At 47.1% G+C, this 15807-nt stretch overlaps 1 pseudogene; it reads left to right on the top strand.

Annotated features, from left to right (window-relative positions):
• Positions 1-1193: 1193 nt before the first annotated feature.
• Positions 1194-3137, top strand: LOC140917013 (uncharacterized; annotated as a pseudogene).
• Positions 3138-15807: the final 12670 nt, after the last annotated feature.

Consider the following 15807-nt stretch of genomic DNA (forward strand, 5'->3'; position numbering starts at 1 on the left):
TCCATCAGAAAGTCGATAGGTGTAAGGTCCCTTCTTCTCTATGATTTTAAGAGGAGCTGTGAATTATTGGTCCCCTTTGTGTAAAATTCCAGGTTTTCATATTCTAACGAAGGAACCACACTCAAACTTTAGTTCCTTAGCACCCCGCCGCTTGTCTGTGAAAGCCTTAGACTTTGCTTGGTTCTGTTCAACTGTTTTTCTCACATCAGCCTTGTTTGGGGCATCAAGTCATGCCTTTAACAACCCAGCAATGTTCAGTTTAGTATTCATCTGTTTCCCATGCAGTAGCTCTGCAGGTGATCTTTGTGTTGTGTCATGTCGTGTAGCCTGGTATGCTTGCAAGAAATCAGTAGTGAAGGGTATCCACAATCGCCCTTCCAGTTTAGCCATTTGCAAACTCTCTTTCAAAATACTGTTAAACCGTTCGATTTCCCCATTGGCTTGAGGGTAATATAGGGATGACCTTCTGTGTAAAATGTTCCTCTGTGCTAGAAAAGTTTCAAACTCCAGGGAAGTAAATTGACTACCATTATCTGAAACCAGTTCTTTGGGGTTACCTTCCCTGCTAAAAACTGAAGAGAGGAACTTAATTACTGTAGCAGAAGAGATTTGCCATGTAAACGCTACCTCAGGCCATTTACTGAAATAGTTGATGAAAGTGATGGCATAACGGCACTCAATTGGAGCAGTATCAAATGGTCCTACAATGTCAATCGCCACTTTTTCCCATGCAGATTCAGGAAGAGGAACAGGCTGTAATGGAAGGGTACATGTCACTGCTGTCTTATCATGCATTTGGCAAGTGACACAGGATTTTATGAGTGCTTCAGTTTGAGGCCTGGTCTACACTACGAGTTTATGTCGGATTTAGCAGCATTAAATTGGAATTAACCCTGCACCCGTCCACACAACGAAGCCATTTTTTCAACTTAAAGGGCTCTTAAAACCGATTTCTGTACTCCTCCCCAACGAGGGGATTAGTACTGAAATCGACATCGCCGTTTCGAATTAGGGTTAGTGTGGATGCAATTCGAAGGTATTGGCCTCTGGGAGCTACCCCACAGTGCACCATTGTGACCGCTCTGGACAGCACTCTGAACTTGGATGCACTGGCCAGGTGTACAGGAAAAGCCCCGGGAACTTTTGAATCTCATTTCTTGTTTGGCCAGACGAGCTCATCAGCACTGGTGACCATGCAGTCCCAGAACTGAAAAAGAGCTCCAGCATGGACCAAACAGGAGGTACTGGATCCGATTGCTATATGGGGAGAGGAATCCGTGCTATCAGAACTACGTTCCAAAAGACAAAATGCCAAAACATTTCAAAAAATCTCCGAGGCCATGAGGGACAGAGGCTACATCAGGGACGCAACACAGTGCCGCGTGAAACTTAAGGAGCTCAGACAAGCGTACCAGAAAACCAAAGAATCAAACAGACACTCAGGGACAGAGCCCCAGACATGCCACTTCTATGCTGAGCTGCATGCAATTCTAGGGGGGGCCACCACCACTACCCCACCCCGGTCCGTGAACTCCGAGGATGGGATACTTTCTGCCATGGCTGATGATTTTGCAGATGGGGAAGATGAGGAGGAGGACGAGCTTGGGAAGAGCACACAGCACACCATTTTCCCCAAGAGCCAGGATCTTTTTATCACCCTGACTGAAATACCCTCCCAACCCAATGAAGCCGGAGAAGGGACCTCTGGTGAGTGTACCTTTTAAAATATAATACATGTTATGAAAGTAAGCGTTTTTTAATGATTAAGTAGCCCTGAGGACTTGGGATGCATTTGTGGCCAGTACTGCTGCTGGAAAAGTCTGTTAACATGTCTGGGGATGGAGCGGAAATCTTCCAGGGACATCTCCATGAAGCTCTCCTGGAGGTACTCTAAAAACCTTTGCAGAAAGTTTCTGGGGAGAGCAGCCTTATTCCGTCCTGCATGGAAGGACACTTTACCACGCCATGCTAGTAGCAAGTAATCTGGTATCATTGCATGACAAAGCCTGGCAGCGTATGGTCTCGGTGTTTGCTGGCATTCAAGCAACATCCGTTCCTTATCTCTCTGTGTTATCCTCAGGAGAGTGATATCATTCATGGTAACCTGGTTGAAATAGGGGAATTTGATTAAGGGGACATTCAGAGGTGCCCGTTCCTATTGGGCTGTTTGCCCTGTGATGGAAAAGAAATCCTCCCCACAGTTAGCCACGCGGTGGGAGGGGGGCCATTGGCGCTGAGCTGTTCGCGTTTGGCTAGCAGGGATCTTCCCTGATACCAGCCACACGGTGAGGGGAGGGGAAAAGTGATCATCCCAGAGAATTGGATGGGGGGAGGGGGTTAGTTTGGTTTCTGCTGCTGCACATTAACAGGAAAACTGCAGCAGTAAATGGCCAACTCAACGGGCTTTGCTTGGTATGGGAAAGGAGGGGGCTGCTGTTATGAAGGTTGCAGAAGCCAAAAGACTATGGCTTACCGTGGCCGCCTGCAAGCCGAATTCTGTTGCTACGTATGTGATCTCTAACACCAAAGCTGTAGGCACTCAATATAAGATGCAAAATGCGACCTTGTACAAAAATCCCATGTGCTATGTAATGTGAATAGTGTTGTTCACTGTGAAAGAGTATAGCCATTGTTCTGTAAAATGTATCTTTTAAAATACTTCACTCCCTTTTTTTCCTCCCGCAGCTGCAAATGTTTCAAGCCTCCCTCCTCCATCCCAGAGGCTATCTCAGATAAGGCGGCAAAAAAAACGCATGCGCGATGACATGTTCTCTGAGCTCATGCAGTCATCCAGCACCGACAGAGCTGTGTGGAGGGACACAATAGCAGAGTACAGGATGGTGGCCGATGAACGTGAAGAGAGGTGGCGGCAGGAAGATCAGAGGAGGCATGAGGAAATGCTGAGGATACTGCGGGATCAAACAGACATGCTCTGGCATCTGGTGGAGGATCATGAACGGCAGCAAGATCACAGACAGCCGCTGCAGCCCCTGCTTAACTGCCCTCCCTCCTCCCCAAGTTCCGTAGCCTCCCCAACCAGATGCCCAAGAACACGGGGTGGGAGGCTCCGGGCACCCAACAACTCCACCCCAGTGGACAGCCCAAGCAACAGGAGGCTAGCATTCAACAAGTTTTAAAGTGGCCTTTTCCTTCCCTCCTACCCTCCTCCCACACCCCATCCAGGCTACCTTGTGAGTTATCTCCCTCTTTTTATAATCAATTAATAAAGAATACATGTTTTTTAAATGAAAGTGACTATTTCCTTTGCAAGCAAGCTGTGATCCAAGGCGGGAGGGCGGGTGGCTTACAGGGAATTAGAGTCAACCAAGGGCATGCGTTTTCATCAAGGAGAAACAAACAGAAGTGTAACACAGTACCCTGGCCAGTCATGAAACTGGTTTTCAAAGCTTCTCTGATGTGCACCACTTCCTGATGTGCTCTTCTAACCGCCCTGGTGTCTGGCTGCGTGTATTCAGTGGCCAGACGATTTGCATCAACCTCCCACCCCCCATAAACATCTCCCCCTTACTCTCATAGAGATTGTGGAGCACACAACAATAACAATAGGAATATTGGTTTCGCTGACGTCTCAGTAAACTGCACCAATGACCCTTTAAACTTCCAAATGCACACTCTACCACCATTCTGCATTTGCTCAGCCTATAGTTGAACAGCTCCTTACTACTGTCCAGGGTGCCTGTGTACGGCTTCATGACCCAGGGCATTAAGGGGTAGGCTGGGTCCCCAAGGATAACTATTGGCATTTCAACATTCTGGTCTGGGAAGTAAATCCCTTGCTGCAGCCGTTTAAACAGACCAGAGTTACTGAAGATGTGAGTGTCATGAACCTTTCCAGGCCATCCCATGTTGATGTTGGTGAAACGCCCCTTGTGATCCACCAGTGCTTGCAGCACCATTGAAAAGTACCCCTTGCGGTTTATGTACTGGTTGCCCTGGTGATCCGGTCCCAAGATAGGGATATGGGTTCCATCTGTAGCCCCACCACAGTTAGGGAATCCCATTGCAGCAAAGCCGTCTAGTATGACCTGCACATTTCCCAGAGTCACTACCTTTGATAGCAGCAGCTCAATGATTGCGTTGGCTACTTGCATCACACCAACCTCCACAGTAGATTTGCCCACTCCAAATTGATTCCCGACTGACCGGTAGCTGTCTGGAGTTGCAAGCTTCCACAGGGCTATTGCCACTCACTTGTGAACTGTGAGGGCTGCTCCCATCTTGGTATTCTTGCGCCTCAGGGCAGGGGAAAGCAAGTCACAAAGTTCCATGAAAGTGCCCTTACGCATGCGAAAGTTTCAGAGCCACTGGGAATCATCCCAGACCTGTAACACTATGCGGTCCCACCACTCGTGCTTGTTTCCCGGGCCCAGAATTGGCATTCCATGGCATGAGCCTGCCCCACTAACACCATGATCTCCAAATTGCTGGGGAATATGGTTTTAGAGAAAAAAGTGTGTTCATGTCCTCATCACCGCGCTGCCGTCGCCTCCCCGCCTGGTTTTTCAGGTGCTGGTTCTGCATGCACTGCACGATAATGCGCGAGCTGTTTACAATCGTCATAAGTGCTGGGGTGAGCTGAACGGGCTCCATGCTTGCTGTGCTATGGCGTCTGCTCCTGCTTGGGCAATCCAGGGAAAAGGGCGCGAAACGATTGTTTGCCGTTGCTCTGGCGGAGGGAAGGGCGACTGACAACATGGCTTACAGGGTTGGCTTACAGGGAATTAAAATCAACAAAGGGGGTGGCTTTGCGAGAAACAGAATGGCCCCCTCAAGGATAGAACTCAAAACCTCAATGATAGAACTCAAAACTGGGTTTAGCAGGCTGTTGATTTCACAGAGGGAGGGAGGAGAAAACGAATACAAAACAAATCTGGTCTATTTCTTGTTTTGATCCATTTCATCTATCTTTATACATCTTGCTGGCAGCAGACTGTGCAGTATGACCGCTAGCCATCGTCATCACCTGGGTGCTCGGCAGAAGATGGTGCAGTATGACTACTGGCCATTGTCTTCTGCTGGCTGCAGGTTAAAAGGGTGCTGGTAGGACTGAATAGCCATGAGACGAAACTTAAAAGGGAAATGACTTGGCTGAGTCACTCCCATGTTTGCCCAGGCACTCCTGACCTCATCGAGGTAGGTTAAAAGAGCACCCTGGACTACGTCGATGACGGCTACCAGTCATACTGCACTGTCTGTTGCCAAAAGGCAATAAACTGTTGCTGTATAGCAATGCAGTACCGCATCTGCCAGCACCCAGGAGATGTATGGTGACAGTGAGCTGAACGGGTTCCATGCTTGCCATGGTATGGCGTCTGCACAGGTAACTCAAGAAAAAAGGCGCAAAACAATTGTCTGCCCTTGCTTTCACGGAGGGAGGGAGGGAAGGCGGGCCTGACGATATGTACCCAGAACCACCTGTGACAATGTTTTAGCTTCATCAGGCACTGGGATTTCTATCCAGAATTCAAATGGGTGGCGGAGACTGCGGGAACTGTGGGATAGCTACGCACAGTGCAACACTCCGGAAGTCGACGGTTGCCTCAGTACTGTGAACACACTCTGCCGACTACATGCACTTAGAGCATTTGTGTGGGGACACACACAATCAACTGTATAAAAACGCTTTCTACAAAACCGACTTCTATAAATTCGACCTAATTTCGTAGTGTAGACAAGGCCTGAGAATCCATCCCTGGCCACCAATACAGATCCCGTAGTCGTTGTTTGCTTCGGACAATTCCTTGATGAGTATCGTGTGCCAGGTGTATGAGTTTTGACTAATTCTTCTGGCACAAGGAGCTGGTGTTTACCTTGTAGCACACAGCCAACAAACAAAGAAAAGTTCATCCTGAACTCTAAAATAAGGCAGCAAAACTGGGTCAAGGTTTTTAGGGTGACTGGGCCATCTCTTCGTTAGAAATTCCCACAGTTTTTGTTGAATTGGACTCGCTGAACAAGCAGCTTGAAATTGTTCTCTTGTAACTGCAGTAAGAGTGCTTGTAATAAGTGCAACCACTACAACCTCATCCTCCGGTGGACTAGCTGGTGAAGACAAAGGCAGGCGAGAAAGGCAATCAGTGACCACATTTTGGTTTTCAGGTCATAATTGAAACGGAGTAGTCTTGCAGACCATCGAGCAATATGGTATCCTGCTCTTCCCCAGTCCTTTCGTGGTGAGCAACATCAAAGGGCTGTGGTCTGTGCGCAACTTGAATGTGCAGCCCCACAGGTAAGTTCTCCATTTTTTGAGTAGCCCAGACAGAAGCAAGTGCTTCTTTTTTGACTGTAGAATATTTTCTCTCAGCATTACTTAGTGTCCTTGAAGCAAATGCAACAGTCCTCTCTGTGTTGTCCTCAAGCAGTTGTGTGAGAACAGCCCCAAGTCCATAATCAGAAGCATCAGTAGTTACAATTGTGGGCAATGCAGGACTGAATATTGCAAGTACTGGACTATGTACAATCAAGACTTTCACCCTTTCGAAAGTAGCTTGTGCATCCGTTGTCCACACTAAGGTTGAATTTCTCCGTAGTAATTCCTGTAATGGTTCAATGACAGAAGCATAATTGGGAATGAATTTTGCATACCAGGAGGTAAGACCCAAGAAGGAACGTAAGGTTTGCAAATCTGTTGAAGGAGGAGCATTTGAAATTGCCAGTATATGATCTGGATCAGGTTTTAGTCCAGCCTGTGAAATTGTATGCCCCAGAAAGGAGAGTTCAGTTTGTCTAAATTTGCATTTGGAACTATTGAGCTGGAGGCCTGCTGTGCTGATGCAGTTTAGTACAGACTGCAGGTTATTGTCATGCTCCTCAGAAGTATTTCCAAACACGATAATATCATTCAGATAGCACTGAATTCCATGTTGATTCTTCAGAATCAATTACATCATTTTTTGAAAGGCACTTGGGGCAGATGCGAGATGATATGGAACATGTTTAAAACGAAAGAGTCCCTCATGTGTAATAAATGCTGTGAGGTCTCTGCTATCTTCATGCAACATAATCTGGTGGTATGTGCTCTGCAAATCAAGAATAGAAAACATCTTTGCTCCATGGAGTTCTGCAAATACTTCTTCTATGTGAGGAAGAGGATGGCTGTCAATCACAATAGCTTTATTTGGCTCCCTTAAGTTCACACAAAGGCGAATGCCTCCACCCTTCTTCTGCGTCACTACTATATGTGAAACCCATTCCGAGGAGTCGATCTCTTCAATAACGTCCTTTTGAGTAAGTTTTCTAAATTCCTCTGAAACAGCTTCCCTGACTGAAAATGGTAAGCACCATAATTTCTGTCATACAGGCATCACATTATTCTGCATTTTAAGTTTATGCAGAAACCCATAAGCACAACTGAGTTTCTCCTCAACCTGGTGTTGGGTCCCAGCTGAAACTGGTGAAGCAAGAGTGCTTTGCTGAGGAAGATCAATTCGTCCATTAACTACCCTGAGATTTAAATCAGCCAATAAATCTCTGCCAAGGATAGGAGTGCCTTTGTGGACAATGTAGAACTCTGCAGTTACACAGCAATTACCAGAAGTAACTATTGCTGGCAGGCGGCCATATACTGGAATATGGTTTTTCAAATAGCACACCAAGTGAAGTTTGGGTTCAGTAAGAGGCACATCTTTCAAGTAATGCAGATAGAGGGAATCAGGTAGTATAGATACTGCTGAGCCAGTGTCCAACATTAACTGAATAGAGTGTGGTTTGCCTGAGCGTATGGTGGAAATGTTTACAGTGCACTTTAACTGTTCTGGAATATGTGCAGTAGTGATTTTGTTCACATTCAGCATAGTAACATAGAATCATAGAATATCAGGGTTGGAAGGGACCTCAGGAGGTCATCTATTCCAACCCCCTGCTCAAAGCAGGACCAATCCCCAATTAAATCATCCCAGCCAGGGCTTTGTCAAGCCTGAATTTAAAAACTTCTAAGGAAGGAGATTCCACCACCTCCCTAGGTAACGCATTCCAGTGTTTCACCACCCTCCTAGTGAAAAAGTTTTTGCTAATATCCAACCTACATCTCCCCCACTGCAACTTGCGACCATTACTCTTTGTTCTGTCATCTGCTACCCCTAAGAACAGTCTAGAGCCATCCTCTTTGGAACCCCCTTTCAGGTAGTTGAAAGCAGCTATCATATCCCCCCTCATTCTTCTCTTCTGCAGACTAAACAATCCTAGTTCCCTCAGCCTCTCCTCATAAGTCATGTGTTCCAGTCCCCTAATCATTTTTGTTGCCCTCTGCTGGATGCTTTCCAATTTTTCCACATCCTTCTTGTAGCGTGGGGCCCAAAACTGGACAAAGTACTCCAGATGAGGCCTCACCAATGTCGAATAGAGTGGAAGGATCACGTTCCTCGATCTGCTGGCAATGCCCCTACTTATACAGCCCATAATGCCATTGGCCTTCTTGGCAACAATGGCACACTGTTCACTCATATCTAGCTTCTCGTCCACTGTAACCCCTACGTCCTTTTCTGCAGAACAGCTGCCGAGCCATTCGGTCCCTAGTCTGTAGCGGTGCATGGGATTCTTCCATCCTAAATGCAGGACTCTGCACTTGTCCTTGTTGAACCTCATCAGATTTCTTTTGGCCCAATCCTTCAATTTGTCTAGGGCCCTCTGTATCGTATCCCTACCCTCCAGAGTATCTACCTCTCCTCCCACTTTAGTGTCATCTGCAAACTTGCTGAGGGTGCAATCCACACCATCCTCCAGATCATTAGTGAAGATATTGAACAAAATCGGCCCGAGGACCGATCCTGGGGGCACTCCACTTGATACCAGCTGCCAACTAGACATGGAGCCATTGATCACTACCCGTTGAGACCGACAATATAGCCAACTTTCTTTCCACCTTATCGTCCATTCACCCATTCTTTAACTTGCTGACAAGAATATTGTGGAAGACCATGTCAAAAGCTTTGCTAAAGTCAAGGAACAGCACGTCCACTGCTTTCCTCTCATCCACAGAGCCAGTTATCTCGTGATAGAAGGCAATTAGATTAGTCAGGCATGACTTGCCCTTGGTGAATCCATACTGACTGTTCCTGATCACTTTCCTCTCCTCTAAGGGCTTCAGAATTGATTCTCTGAGGACCTGCTCCATGATTTTTCCAGGGACTGAGGTGAGGCTGACTGGCCCGTAGTTCCCAGAATCCTCCTTCTTCCCTTTTTTAAAGATGGGCACTACATTAGCCTTTTTCCAGTCACCCGGGACTTCCCCCGATCGCCATGAGTTTTCAAAGACAATGGCCTATGGCTTTGCAATCACATCCGTCAACTCCTTTAGCACTCTCGGATGCAGCGCATCCGGCCCCATGGACTTGTGCTCGTCCAGCTTTTCTAAATAGTCCTGAACCACTTCTTCCTCCACAGAGGGCTGGTCACCTCCTCCCCATGCTGTGCTGCCCAGTGCAGTAGTCTGGGAGCTGACCTTGTTCGTGAAGACAGAGGCAAAAAAAGCATTGAGTGCATTAGCTTTTTCCACATCCTCTGTCACGCGGTTACCTCGCTCATTCAATAAGGGGCTCACACTTTCCTTGACTTTCTTCTTGTTGCTAACATACCTGAAGAAACCCTTCTTGTTACTCTTAACATCTCTTGCTAGTTGCACCTCCAGGTGTGATTTGGCCTTCCTGATTTTACTCCTGCATGGCCAAGCAATATTTTTATACTCTTCCCTGGTCATTTGTCCAATCTTCCACTTCTTGTAAGCTTCCTTTTTGTGTTTAAGGTCAGCAAGGATTTCACTGTTAAGCCAAGCTGGTTGCCTGCCACATTTACTATTCTTTCTACACGTCGGGATGGTTTGTCCCTGTAACCTCAATAAGGATTATTTAAAATACAGCCAGCTCTCCTGGACTCCTTTCCCCCTCATGTTGTTCTCCCAGGGGATCCTGCCCATCATTTCCCTGAGGTTGTCAAAGTCGGATTTTCTGAAGTCCAGGGTCTGTATTCTGCTGCTCTCCTTTCTTCCCTGTGTCAGGATCCTGAACTCTAACATCTCATGGTCACTGCCTCCCAGGCTCCCATCCACTTTTGCTTCCCCTACTAATTCTTCCCTGTTTGTGAGCAGCAGGTCAAGAAGAGCTCTGCCCCTAGTTGGTTCCTCCAGCACTTGCACCAGGAAATTGTCCCCTACACTTTCCAAAAACTTCCTGGATTGTCTGTGCACCACTGTACTGCTCTCCCAGGAGATATCACGGTGATTGAAGTCTCCCATGAGAACCAGGGCCTGCAATCTAGTAACTTCCGTTTGTTGCTGGAAGAAAGCCTCGTCTACCTCATCCCCCTGATCTGGTGGTCTATAGCAGACTCCCACCACAACATCACCCTTGTTGCTCATGCTTCTAAACTTAATCCAGAAAGTCTCAGGTTTTTCTGCAGTTTCATACTGGAGCTCTGAGCAGTCATACTGCTCCCTTACATACAGTGCAACTCCCCCACCTTTTCTGCCCTGCCTGTCCTTCCTGAATAGTTTATATCCATCCATGACAGTACTCCAGTCATGTGAGTTATCCCATCAAGTTTCTGTGATTCCAATCACATCATAATTCGTTGACTGTGCCAGGACTTCCAGTTCTCCCTGCTTGTTTCCCAGGCTTCTTGCATTTGTGTATAGGCACTTGAGATAACTCGCTGATCGTCCCTCTTTCTCAGTATGAGGCAGGAGCCCTCCCCTCTCGCACGCTCCTGCTCTTGCTTTCTCCCAGTATCCCACTTCCCCACTTACCTCAGGGCTTTGGTCTCCTTCTCTCAGTGAACCTAGTTTAAAGCCCTCCTCACTAGATTACCCAGCCTGCTTGTGAAGATGTTCTTCCCTCTCTTCGTTAGGTGGAGCCCATCTCTCCCTAGCACTCCTCCTTTTTGAAACACCATCCCATGGTCAAAAAATCCAAAGCCTTCTCTCTGACACCACCTGCGTAGCCATTCGTTGACTTCCACGATTCGATGGTTTCTACCCGGTCCTTTTCCTTCCACAGGGTGGATGGACGAGAACACCACTTGCGCCTCAAACTCCTTTATCCTTCTTCCCAGAGCCACGTAGTCTGCAGTGATCCACTCAAGGTCATTCTTGGCAGTATCATTGGTGCCCACATGGAGAAGCAGGAAGGGGTAGCGATCCGAGGGATTGATAAGTCTCTGCAATCTCTCCGTCACATCGTGAATCCTAGCTCCTGGCAAGCAGCAGACGTCTCGGTTTTCCCAGTCGGGGCGGCAGATAGATGACTCAGTCCCCCTGAGGAGAGAGTCCCCGACCACCACCACCCGCCTCCTCCTCTTGGGAGCGGTGGTCGTGGAACCTCCATCCCTAGGACAGTGCATCTCATGCCTTCCAGTCAGCGGAGTCTCCTTCTGTTCCCTTCCCTCAGATGTATCATCTAGTCCACTCTCTGCATTAGTACCTGTGGAGAGAACATGAAAATGATTACTTACCTGTATCTGCGTTGCTGGTACATGGATGCTCCCCTTTCTTCTTCTGGAGGTCACATGCTGCCAAATTTCTTCCCCATCCTTCTGTCCTTGCTGCGCAGCCTGCTCTGAATCTTCAGAACATTGTGCCCATAGAAGCATATTGTGACATCTGTCCAGGAAATCTTCAGTTTCTCTTATGCAACGCAGGGTCGATACCTGTTGCTCCAGACCTTGAACCTTTTCTTCCAATATGGAGACCAGCTTGCACTTTGTACAGACAAAGTCACTTCTGTCCTGTGGAAGAAAGACAAACATGGCACATCCAGTGCAGGTCACAAGAGCTGAACGCTCCCCATCCATATTACCTTCCTTCTACAAGCTTCCTCAGGAGTTGTAGTAACTACTCAGAGAAGCCGGCAAAATGTAAGCCTTAGTGGGCTCTCCCCAGGCAAACTCCTCCCTCTTTAGCTGCTCTGCTGTTTGCCACTCAGCTGGTTCGCAGCTGACTGGCTTTTTATAACAGTCAGGCCCACTCAAGGCTCACCTGGAACAAAGCACAGTGGTAACCAGTCACTCAATGAGTATCAAATTAGAAAAATTGACTACTCCAGACAATAGCCATGGTGAGCCGCTGATGAGCAGCTCACAGGCTGAAATACATTTACAGGAAAAGTTCATTGGATAATTTCAGACAACAAGCATATTTGTAACAATGTCTCTGGATAATTCACAAACAGAAAAAGGGACCAATCACATGGTTTCAGTGTAGCCAGCCCCAAATGTTCAAAAATCATGAGTCAGGCTTACCAAAAATCATGAGATTGGCTTTAAAATCACGAGATTACGTAAAAAGAATAGAGTTGGCATTCTTTTTATTTGCCTTCCACTTTTGGAGCCTTTAGGGTGCCCTAGGGTCACATTTTGAAGTTTTCTTCGCAGCCATGAGGGCTAGAAACTTAACTTTTCTTTAAGAATGAAGGCTGAAATCATCACATATCCACTTGACTCCAGGAGTTGGGGCTTTAAGGAAAAAATATATTATTATGAGTCTCGCAGCCACTAATTTTATAGGCTGTTCTATCAGAAGCTGCAGGGGCTCTCTGCTGGTATATATTGTGAATTTCCATACAGGGCCAAATCCACCTCACCCCTATTGGAGTCAATAGATTTGCCAATGACTTCAGGGACCCCAGGATTTAGCCCCTTGTTTTCTTTCCATTACATTTTTTCACTCTTTCTATCTCTCTTCACTGCCTTTCCCTTTCCCATTCACCTTGTCAGGTACTGGCTGATTTATTTTAGATAGCAAAGAAACCTTCCTTAAACTCTAGCAGCAGTGCAGAAAATATAAACTTGCACCCTGTCCAGGTGCTGCCACACCAACAAGATTTCAGCAATAGTACAGAAATCTTTGCAAGACAGAGCTCCTGAAACATACTGCCTCACCCCCAAGGTAAGCCTCCATCAAAATCTAAGTTGTAATTCAGGTTGCCAACAGTCCCATATTACAAGGGATGTCCCTTATTTAAATAGAAAATTGCCTGTCCCATATTAAATCAGCATGGGACGCCTTTTATCTTGTATTTCAACATATTACAAATATTCTCATATTGCAAAGCCAGTTTTATTTTTTCCTTGCCTTCCAGTGATCTCAAGTTTGTAACATTAGACTATGTAATAATGCAAAATCAGTCCTATGGTTTAATGAGCCATGTACCTATAGCACAGAGGTTCCCAAAAGAGGGGGTACGGCACAATAAGGTTATTGGGGGGCAGGAAGATCTGAAGGGGGAGACAGAAGGGGGCTCTGTTTGGCAGGGGAAGTGGATGGGGCTCTGTGTAGCTTGTCTCGGCTGCCAGGACCAGGCTTCCTGCCCACCTCGCTCCCGCACTGCTGCAGCTGCAGCAGCCACCAACCAGTAATTATTCTCCTCTGCTGGGGATGCTGGCAGAGACTCTGCAAGATGGGAATGGAAGGCTACACCCCAGGAGTAATGACACCACCACCACCCCATCAGACAGAGCCCCTTCCTGATCCTGGGCCTTCAGTGCTGTCCTGTTCACTTCCGGAGCTGGGTCCCGACAGCCCAAACTGCTGGACTGCTGCAGGGAGTGAAAAATTTCCTTAACTGACACATGGTTAGCACCCCCACACGCTATAGTAGTGGGCATCCCACCCCTGGCCCCCATGGCACAGGGCACTCTTCTTCCATAGGAGTGCTAAGAAAACAGTCCCATATTTTTGAAATATAAATGTTAGCAACCCTAGTTGTCATCTTAATGGCCACCAGCCTCAGGTCCCATTCAAACCTTAGTAGCTAGCCTTCAGCCCCATGCATAACCTTGACGACCAGCCTGAAGGTCCCACTCACAACCCTGGTAACATTTGTCAGGCAGTGTGAAATCAGCCCCTTCACCCATGGTGAGTCAAATGATCAGGGTTTGCTAAGGGCCCCCCCGGAGGCTTTTCATTATGGGCAGAAAAACTTAAATACTACTAATGATTAAAAATGTGAGTTTTCCCTATAAATCAAGGATGATTTGTGGGCAATAGCTGGTCATGCATGTTAGAGCTGACTGGCTTCATGTGAGGCTCCTCAATAGCATCTCTGTGTTCTAGAGACACTGAGCCCTCTGTGGAGGTGACTATGTCCAATGAGTGCTGCTGGGTCACAAGCCGAGCATGTGACTGGAGAACCATGGGCCTTAGTGAGAGGCCATACAGAGAGAGTGCCTTGCCTGTAAATGCTGGGGGTGGCATTGAGGATGGTGTCTGCTATCCTGTTTTGGGAGTCCTCCTGCAGCCTCGCCAGTCTTGCCAGCAGGAGATGGTTTGGGTGCCCTGGGAAATGATGTAACAATTTGCTGAGGACCAGAGCGATTTTGACTTTCTTTGGTGCTTTTCATGCTCCAGATGCTGCGAACTTCCCTTTGCAGTGAGCTACCCATGGGGTGGATAGATTTCTCCAATCAGAGAGACTGTCTGACACTTCCCTTCCCCCTGGCCATCACAGGGCATCTCTGTGGCAACCACAGCAATTGCTTAGGTGGAAAAGTAGCATTAAGGAGATTTCAAGTGTCCACTTAGCTGGCTTTTCTTTCCATTTAACAGCTGGAAACCAAGATAGCAGCCGGCACTTTGTACTTAGACATTTCTCCACAGACTGCCAGCAGTTGCTTTGTGAACCCTGGCCCACAGATAGCTCTGACTTCTGTGCCACTCTGTGGTCAGATGGGGTGGCCATGCTGTGCTCACTACGAAACTTTATTTGTATAAAGAAGAAAAGGAGTACTTGTGGCACCTTAGAGACTAACCAATTTATTTGAGCATAAGCTTTCGTGAGCTACAGCTCACTTCATCGGATGAAGTAGCTCACGAAAGCTTATGCTCAAATAAATTGGTTAGTCTCTAAGGTGCCACAAGTACTCCTTTTCTTTTTGCGAATACAGACTAACACGGCTGTTACTCTGAAACCTTTGTATAAAGAAGTATCTCAGAGAGCAAGGGCATTTATGTTCCCTACTGCTTCCAATAGTCCATGGGCACTTTAGCATCCATTTGCACTGGCTCAAAGGATGGCCAGGAAAGAAAAGCACAAACTTCTAACCATGCAGAGAGCTGGCAGAAAGAGGGGGGCCACCAGCCAGTGGCAGGGGTAGCAGGTAAAAGACCACAGAAAGAGCCACTATCTTCTAACACTGAACCAAGCAACTTTGTTAAAGTAAGGCAGACAGCACAATGCCTACAGCTCCCGTTTCTCTCTGCTTCACTGCAAATCACTATTATGAGTGTTACTCAGAGCACATCAGCTTTTACATTCCTTTAATAGAGGAAAAATAAAGATGTGCTATTTTTCTCCTGCGGAAAGGCACAGAGAGGAAACCACATGTGACAGTGATTAGCCATTTGTTTATTTCTCATTGGAAGGGTGGTATAAGAACATACCTAGAGTAAACGAGAATAGCTTCTGTCTAGAACTAGCCCCAGGCCTCCTGCCACAGATTTAGAGAAACAGTAGACACATGCCTCACAGAAGAGCATCTAAGGTTGTCAACAGGGATACCAGTAAGCAAGAGTGGCACCACGCAGCCAGGAGGAGGATAAGGCAGCAGGAGAGGAACCTGACAATTGTCAGGAGACAAGACAGTGAGAGACAAATGTGGGCTCTTAGCAGGACCTTCAGCACAGAACCTGTAGCAAGGAGTGAGCAATGCAAGTTGCCTTCTCTAACAAAACCTCCTGGTTGAATACATGAGTAGCATTGTGTGTGCAGTGACTTGTTTTCAGCCCTGTGCAGTGTGGCAAATTGCCGGCACTACTTTGATGGGTCTCGTGCTTTCTCTTCTTGGGGAGAGTTCAGGGCA

Source organism: Lepidochelys kempii, chromosome 9, assembly GCF_965140265.1.
Source record: "Lepidochelys kempii isolate rLepKem1 chromosome 9, rLepKem1.hap2, whole genome shotgun sequence".
Taxonomy (NCBI): domain Eukaryota; kingdom Metazoa; phylum Chordata; order Testudines; family Cheloniidae; genus Lepidochelys; species Lepidochelys kempii.